The sequence below is a fragment of the Mus musculus genome, chromosome 13 (genome assembly GCF_000001635.26).
Source record: "Mus musculus strain C57BL/6J chromosome 13, GRCm38.p6 C57BL/6J".
Taxonomy (NCBI): domain Eukaryota; kingdom Metazoa; phylum Chordata; class Mammalia; order Rodentia; family Muridae; genus Mus; species Mus musculus.
In genome coordinates, this window is record NC_000079.6 from 6,656,923 (window position 1) to 6,663,203 (window position 6,281).

The 6,281-nt window shown below is 44.0% G+C and overlaps 1 pseudogene; it reads right to left on the reverse strand.

Annotated features, from left to right (window-relative positions):
• Nucleotides 1–5,612: 5,612 nt before the first annotated feature.
• Gm10029 lies at nucleotides 5,613–6,050 on the reverse strand (annotated as a pseudogene).
• Nucleotides 6,051–6,281: the final 231 nt, after the last annotated feature.

The following is a 6,281-nucleotide window of genomic DNA, read 5'->3' on the forward strand; positions in this document are numbered from 1 at the left end:
ATGTTTCTTTCCAGTCCTCAGTAAGCCCATCAGCCCTGCACAATTCCACAGGGGTCAGACTTATCACACAAGATGCCTTTTGTCATGTAGAATTGCTCACGGAAGGCTACCACAGAAAGCCACCATTGTCCACTTCCACTCACTTCTGACAGTGTCTGCAGAAGGCATCCAATCACTCTTGCCTACACTGTGAGCCAAGCTCCTGGAACGCACAGAAACCACCTTGACCTATTCTCAAACGAGACTCTTTGTTTCCCTTCTTCCTTCCTTCCTTCCTTCCTTCCTTCCTTCCTTCCTTCCTTCCTTCCTTCCTTCCTTCCTTCTTTCCTTCCTTCCTTTCTTCTTTTCTTTCCTTTTCTCTTTCTTTTTTTTTCCAACCAAAAGCTTCTAGAACTCTTTTCCTGACAGGTGGCACCCCCTTTCTGCAAACACCTTGACATCTGCTATCTGTATCTCACTCAGCTGTCATCACTTTCAGCCTAACTGAAGCTGGGCTGCTTAAGGCTAGGTCTCCTTCTAGACTCTAGTAAGCTTGTACCACTTCACATAGCTGGCATGAAGGACTCACAGATGGGTGAGTGTTTAGCAACCACGCAACAGAAATAAAAGATTCCCTGAGTCCTGGTGTGAGCCCCGCCCCCACATTAAGTCACATGCAAGAACATCAGAGCTCTGTGTTTTCAATATTATCTTGTGTTATTTTTTTTAAAAAATAACTGAAGCTTGGTGGACCTGTACCTGCTTTTATCAAAGAAATTAAACATCCAGCATCTTTTCTCCTACACAGTTTGGGTTTTGTTTATCAACTTTTGCTTTAGTTCTTTATCATCACCAAAATCACCATCATCATCATCATCATCACCATCTTCTTAAGTGAGATAGAAGATAAGGCAACCTTGGAGCTACAGAGATGAGGAATGCGTTTTTGAGACAGTCTAGAGCAACAGGGAATAACCTTGAACAGCGGGTCCTTCTGTCTCCACCTCCCAAGTGCTGGGGTTCTAGGCATTTGCCACCATGACTAGTTTATGCGGTGGTGGGGACTGAAAGCAGGGCTTCACACACACCAGACAAGCACTCTGCAAACTGAGCAGCATCCTTAGCTCCTGCTTTTATTTCCCTCCTTGGGAGAAGGAGAATTAGCTTCACCCAGAAATGAGTCCCTTTATTGATCATTGGAATCAGAGTGCTCAGCACTGGAACTGAACACACACAAATGACCAGATTGTAATTCTCTTCTGAGAGCAGTGTACTCGTTTCATTCCTTTTACCAAGCGGGATGTCTCGCAGTGCCTGTGTTTGGGTTTCTGAGTTTGTCACATAGTCCATCAGATGCGTAGCTGGCAGGGTTTTCCTCTCACTCTCTAGCCTGTGCTTTGGCTCCATTGTATCCTTTGCCATGCCTAAGCTTCTTAAAGGCCGTGCAACACTGTGTATCAGTTCCTGATTTCATTTACTTATTTATGAGAGCTTTTCAGAAACGCCTCGCCTAACATTATGTCTTGAAGCATCTTCCCTACTTCCCCTTAATAGTTTCCTTCCTTCCTTCCTTCCTTCCTTCCTTCCTTCCTTCCTTCCTTCCTTCCTTCCTTCCTTCCTCCCTCCCTCCCTTCCTTCCTTCCTTCCTTCCTTTATTTCTTTCTTTTTCTTCTTTCTTTCTTTCTTTCTTTCTTTCTTTCTTTCTTTCTTTCTTTCTTTCTTTTTTTTTTTTTTTTTTGAGACAGGGTTTCTCTGTGTAGCCTTGCCTGTTCTGGAACTCACTCTGCAGACTAGGCTGGTCTTGAATTCAGAAATCCACCTGCCTCTGCCTCCCAAGTGCTGGGATCAAAGGTGTGCACCACTACAGCCTGGCCCCTAATAGTTTCTAAGTTTCTAAGTTCAGGACTGACATTAAGGTCTTTCGTACATTCTAGTAAGGGCACATGAAGTAATGGGTTTCATTATGGCATTTTTGTGTGTGTGGTATGTGTAGGTTCTGGGCATTGGACCTAGGGCCTCATTCACAATAGGCAAACCACCTGCCTCTGACCTATACCCTTAGCTCACCATGTTTTTTTCCAATTCATCTTCTCTCCCACTGCTGCTCCTTGTGCCTCCCTCTGCCCGGTTCCATTCCCTCCCCACAACCCCACCTCTTACTTTAATGGTACACGCATTCCACCACCGTTCCAGAAATGTCACCATCTTTGTGGAAGGGCCTCACACTCCTTAACCATGAGTCCTAGAAGTAAGTATGTAGCCGCAGAGCCCTGGTGAGCAGACACTCCTGAGTCTGCTGGTGGGTTCTCCCTTCTCTTCAACCACACTTGGAATGTGTTTTGGACAAATGCTCTCCCAGGGTCCTAGGAGAGCCTCTCTTACTTTGACATCTTGTCTCTTTGCTGCTGTGGGATGCTTCTTTGTGCACACAGAGTTCGTTGTTCCCATGTCGGTCTTTTCCTATGTCAAGGGGGTTTTCTGCATGGTATCCTCATGCCATACTCTCCCCTGCCCGGTGCCTGAGCCACAACATGTCCCTGCCAGCTCCTCTTCCCCATGACTCAGAATCTGAGCATCTTCTTGGCAGATGCACCGTGAAGTGAAAGCCAGCTCTGCAAAGGCAGGGCCTGCTGCTGCCGCCTCTGGGCCTGGCTTCCTGTAGGAGGTGGGTGGAGGCAGGAGGCAGATGCTAGGTGTGGAGCAAGCAGAACTCTGACACTGTTTCAATATTCCATGATGCTTTTCCTCTCCAGGGACTGCTCTTGTATAGCTCTTCCTTTTTTCCCTTCAATTTGTGTATCCGTGTGTGTGCGCATGCCCGTGTGTGTGTGTGTGTGTGTGTGTGTGTGTGCTTGCATGTGTGTACACACACAAGCGTGAAGGCAAGAGATTGATACTGTCTTTTTCTACCACTCTCAACCATAGTCTTTGAGGAAGGATCTCTCACTAAAGCTGACCTGAGTGGCCAGCCAGCCCCAGGGATCCCCTTAAGCCATTCTGTGTGGAATTACAAGCATGCAGTGATTGTGCCTTCCTGTTTTGTTTCTGGCTTTTGGTTGTTGTTGTTGAGATGTGGTAATTTTATGCAGCCAGGAGCTAGCCTGGACTTTATTATCCTCCTGTCCAGCTGCTGAGATTAGAGGAGGTATACACCCCTATACACACTCCTACACACATTCTTTTTTTTTTTTTTTAACACTATGTAAACTACAAGTGAGGACTTTAGTATTAGGGCTAGGGTTCAGCCTCGTTGTCTGTGGGCTTCCTGAATGAAGGCTCAGAGGTCAGTTTATATCCTTTCCTTTGCTTCCTTAGATGAGTGGCCAAAGACTCTACCTACCACTGGAGAGCAGGACTATGTCAGTTGGCTCAGGATGCCATAACAAAATACCACAGGCTGAGTGTCTTAAACAGCAGTTTTCTTTTCTTAAACAACAAAAGACGGTTTTAGTTGAATAGAAGTATATCACTTCCCTTTTTCCTATTCCTTTCTTTATTCCCTTCCCAGTTATCTTCAATCATCCCCCTGGATTTTAAGTTGATAGTCTCTTTTCTTAGATTATTATCGCTACATTACACCAGAATCCCTTTTTATGGGTGGTATTTATGTAGTTCCAAAGTTGACTAATTTGCATTGGATGACAGCATTGGAGAACCAATAAGGGGGATAATTCACCTCCCAGAGTCATTAGTTACCTATACTTCTTTGTCTAGGTGATATTCCTCCCACTTCCATATTTGGCATGTATCCCGTGCTGGCTAAGTTTTTTTTTTTGTCAACTTGACCCAGCTATAGTCATCTGGAGGAGGGACCCTTGAATAAGAAAATTCCTCCATAGGATTGGTCTATGGGTAAGCTTGTTGAGAGTTTTCTTAACTAGCGATCATGAGTGATCCCACTCTTGGGCTGGGTGTCCAAGGTTCCATAAGAATGCAGGCTGAACTTGAGAAGCAAGCCCGTAAGTAGGACTCTTCCCTGGCCTCTGAATCAGCTCCTGCCTCCAGGTCACTTCCCTGTTTGAGTTCCTGTCCTGACTTCCTTCAGTGATAAACAGCGATGTGGAAGTATGAGTAAAATAAAGTGTTTGCTCTCCAGGTTGCTTTTGGTCATGGTGTTTCATCACAGCAATAGTGACCCTAACTACTATAGATGTCCACTGAGGTTGCCTCTGTTCTTGTCTGTTTATGCAGCTACTTCTAGAAGAGATTTTTTTTCACAACAGCCTTTCTGGTTTTCTAGCTCGTAATATCTTTCACTCCCTCTTCCCTGATGCTCCCTGAGTTGTAGATGCAAGAACTGTGATATAGCTGTATCCGCAGAAACAAGGCTCCCCAATATCTGTTCATCTCCACACTATGTCCAGTTGTTTATGTAGCAAATAGTGATCTCTCATGGACTTCAAAGAATGGCCTGTGAGCTCTGGACCCCACTCTATCTTCCTGGATTGCATCCCCTCACGTGTGTGTGTGTGTATGTGTGTGTATGTGTGTGTGTGTGTGTGTGTGTGTGTGTGTGTGTGTGTGAGAGAGAGAGAGAGAGAGAGAGATCACCTCTTAGATCAGGATACCATGCCTGTGACATCATCTAAGCATAGTTACCCCTTAAAATCTTAGCTCCTAAACAACTACACTAGAGTTTGGTGCTTTAACGTGAACTTGGGGGGTGAGGGACACACAACTAACTACATAGCAATGTTTAATTGTGTATACTGCATGACTTACAGTGTTCCTAATAAATCCACAGATAATGAAACACAGGTACAGAGACACATGGACAGCATGAAATTCCATCTGCTAGCAGGCTGTTGGAGCTGGGAGTCATTGGAAAGCCTTGGAAGTTTCCTGCAGGGTCTCAGATGAAGAGGGAACATTGAGAAGGCTGAGCTCATGTGCAGCATAAGGCTGGGCTAGGAGTAGTTTCTATAAGCAAGGCCCTGTGCTGTAGTTTATTTTTGGTGCTGTGATAGTGTTGTCAACTTGACAGTTGTGCAAGTATGTGAGTGTGTATGTTTATACTTCTGTACTGTGAGAGTATGTGCAAATGTGAGTCTGCTCATATTTTGCATGTGTGTATTTGGGCATGTGTGTATATGTATATATTGTATATATGTGTGCACATGTGTATCATTGTATACATGTGATTGTGACATAGTGTGACTGTATTCATGTATGTTTTCATGTGTGTGCATGTATATAAATGTGTACATGTACATGAATGTGTGTATGGATGTGCTGCATGTTTGTCTATGAGTGTGTGCTTGTGAGATGCGAGTGTGTGCAAATAGGTGTGTATGTGTGACTCCTTGCATGTGACTTTTCATATAATTGTGTGTGCTTATGTGTGTAGGTTCACACAGGCATGTGCTTAATTATTTGTGACTTTCATGTGTGACTGGTGTTTGGATACACCTAGTCTCATGTGCCCTTGAGTATATGTGTTAAGATATGTAGCTAAGTGAGTATTTTAGAGTTTATGTGTGCATGTATGTGATCATCTATATATGCATATGAGTGTATTTTGTGTATTTTGCACATATGATTGCATTTTAAAACATGCACACATATGTGTGCATCTAAGTGCCAATGTATTTCTTTTTTTTTTTCTTTTTTTTTTTTTACAAGAGCACAAATCTACTTTTATTTATTTACTCTCCATTAGTTTAAATCCGGGATGGGTACAGCATCGCACGGATTCTGTGTCCAATGGCCTTTGCAGGAAGGTTGCTTCGGAATTTGGCAATAACCATGCCACTGTTTCCGTGGGCCCGAGTTACCTTTCCCCAGATCACTCTGGTTTTGTTTGGTTTTCCTCCAGGAGTCACTGTATTGTTTTTTGCTTTATACACATAAGCACATCTCTTGCCTAAGTAGAACTCCGTTTCATCTCGGGCATAAACGCCTTCAATTTTAAGAAGAGCCGTGTGCTCTCTTTGGTTCCGGAGACCTCGCTTGTAGCCAGCAAAAATGGCCTTGCACCACAGCCTTCCAGACATACTTGCTGTTAGAAGTCCTGTTCCCAGCAGGCCCCAGCAATCGGGCCCCAAAGCTCAGCAGCAGGAACCCCCTCACCTCCGCCAATGTATTTCTGTGAGACTATTTAAATGTGCTTGTGAGCACGTGCATATGTTCACCTACTCAAGTGTGTGTGCAGTATGTGCATATGACTGTACATGCATAAGTTTGTATGTGTAAAGTGTATCTGGTCACATATTTTAACATATATGCAATTATGTATACATGAATGTTTATGCATTTGTAAGTGTGTACATGTGTGTACTTGCATGTGTACATGTTTTTGTGCA